At 37.4% G+C, this 2,522-nt stretch overlaps 1 long non-coding RNA gene across 7 annotated transcripts; it reads right to left on the reverse strand.

The window, feature by feature from the left end:
* Positions 1-323: 323 nt before the first annotated feature.
* LOC106320959 lies at positions 324-2,128 on the reverse strand. 7 transcript variants are annotated; one of them, XR_001265974.1, is made up of 6 exons: positions 1,952-2,128; positions 1,774-1,864; positions 1,557-1,675; positions 1,094-1,453; positions 915-985; positions 326-844 (listed from the first exon to the last, which is right to left on the reverse strand). It is a non-coding gene; the product is annotated as an uncharacterized LOC106320959 (long non-coding RNA). The 7 variants fall into 7 exon arrangements; XR_001265975.1 differs by having other exon boundaries at positions 355-844; positions 1,094-1,250; positions 1,379-1,675; XR_001265972.1 differs by having other exon boundaries at positions 355-844; positions 1,094-1,269; positions 1,379-1,675.
* Between the last annotated feature and the right edge of the window lie 394 nt (positions 2,129-2,522).

Below are 2,522 nucleotides of genomic sequence, written 5' to 3' on the forward strand. Positions count from 1 at the left end.
ACCATATGTATATATATGTTATTTTGTATTTTTAGTGGTGCGATATTTAGTGTGAATTTTTGTCGGTGGAGACTTGTGAATGTGTTTTGTGGATAACTGTCAATTTTAAATTACTCTTACCTTATTATCAAAAAAAAATATTCTTACTAACAGTTGACGTCTTTCGGACGTACCTGAAGTGTTGTTTTCTGCCGAGTTCCAGATTTCTAGGATGCATGTTAGCAGTTATAATATGAATAATAATGATGTGCATTAGTTTATGAATGTTTTTGTGTGGAAGCGGAACAAAGTCGATCATTTCACTATCAAATGGAAATAGTAGAGTCTAATACCAGATGCATCAAACAAATAATATACTATTCTCATTATATTTGGGTACATTAGTTCTTTTGCTTGTTAGCCAAGTAGTTTATGAAAATTATGTTGTATGTTCTTCCCGTAGTGACCCATTCTTGATGTCTAATTTGACGGTTAATCTCCAGCAAAATTTGGCTAAAACCAAGGTCTTTTCATAATGAATCATCCAAGACGCTATCTTGTTCGGTTGTGATGCAGTATAAAGGTTATAGGTTCCTAAAAAATAATCTATAAAACCTCCATAGACAGTCTTGTTGACTGAAACTTACGATCGTTGAAGTTGCTAGGCTTTTCCTTGACAATAATGTAGAAGGAACTTATGCGGGTGCAGTTGCCAAACACCATTAGATGGTGGATCCGAGCAGATGCCAATCCTCCTTCCTTCCTACATTTATCTCTCTCGAGTCAGCCACATCTGTTCAGCTGACCGCACTCACACTTGTTCGACCCTCGAGATCTTCTGCTGAGCTCAATCAAATAAACTCCCCTGAGATGCAAAAAATACTATAACAGTACAGCAGGAGCATAAGGGAAGCTGAAGGAGACGATGTTGTTACCGTGTCAACAGTAAGAACCAGACAGCAGGGATGTGGGTGACCCATGGAGGCTTTTGGAAGACGGGTTAAGCCTAGGTCCATCAAGAAGCAATGCTTCAAACAGCAGTGACAGGGGCAATCTTTGAGCCACTCGTTGGCTAAAAAGTCCAGTGAGGGTCATACGGAATGATAGGACTTACAATTGTTCAGTGGACGATGACAGCTCAAGTGGGTCTACTGTTGCATCATGAGAGATCTCTGGAAAGTGAGAATCAAAGGAGCAAAGGAGCTTGGGTCGTTGTTCCCTTCCTTCTTGATGAACATGGCTTATTATACCCAGAATTTGAGTAAAAGAAACTGAATATATTTTTCCATGCTTGACATATTTTAAAAAATCTAAATTTAATTTATAGGAGGCATAAGAGAACATAAGAAAAAGAAGAAACGTAGACGTATAGTCTAAACCCTATTAACTTATTCAATACCTCTCATGGTTTTGTCCACATAGAGAACATCGTCAGTCCTCTTGAATAGCTCTCCAACACATCTTTTCCAGCATCCTACAAAAAAAAAATTAAAATCAAATCGACGTGAAAACAACTATAGATCGAGCAAGCAATTGCCAAGCCTCTATATTCGCTCTCTAGTCGACTAATCTTTCACCAAATCTGAGACAGAGCAGAGTTGTGAACTCATTGCCAGCCTCTGCATCGAAGCTCAGCCTAATTACAGATTTTCTGGAAAAAAAGACAACACTTTTGTTCTTCCCGGTCCTCTAATCCCTAATACCATTCAAACCGGAAACCAGATTTAAGTTCATGTTTGCAAAGAATTTATAATTAATTAACAAATCAGAAATCATAATCAAGAGAACTCTAACCATCTTGGAAACTGGTGAAATTGACAAATTAATGCGATCTCCAAGTGCCATATCCCTACAGAAACGAACCGACACAACTTCACCCATCTCCCTAAACGCATCGAGAAACATTGAATCTGTGACATTTGCATTCAGATCTCCGAGAATAAATCAAAATCCTAAAAATCTCAAAACTCACATAAGATAAACTGCCATGAGATTTCAGTAGCTCAATCATATTCTGTGAGATATGAAAGGATGATATTTACGGGAATGAGGAATCGTGCTTGGCATGAGTTGAAGGAGTTTAAGAAGTTCGTGAACGACAACAATTGAATGCATCTGTAACGTTTCCGGGTTGTCTTTACGAGTGAAAAAGTAGTTAATATGTGTATATAGATCAGGCGTCACCCCCATAGATCTAACGGGGAGAGACGATCTCCATCGGGCCGCAAAAACATATAATATCTACAGCCCAAAACGTAAACAAACAGGAATCAGAATGAAGCCCAACACGACCATCTTTAATGAAACGATTCGGTTTGTATACTGGACACGTGTCGTGACGCTATGAAATGACTTTCATACGTGGATCCTATGTGTCTCTCTAAGGGAGAGAGACAAACATTTATAAAATAATAGATATACTAGGGTCGGCCCACCTACAGACCGGAAATTTAAAAAAAAAACTATTTTATATTACATTAATTTTATGAAGCATTTTTTTAAAAAAAATTATAAATTGAAAATGATATTATAAAAAAAATAAA

Source organism: Brassica oleracea, unplaced genomic scaffold (assembly GCF_000695525.1).
Source record: "Brassica oleracea var. oleracea cultivar TO1000 unplaced genomic scaffold, BOL UnpScaffold01149, whole genome shotgun sequence".
NCBI classification, from domain to species: Eukaryota; Viridiplantae; Streptophyta; class Magnoliopsida; order Brassicales; family Brassicaceae; genus Brassica; species Brassica oleracea.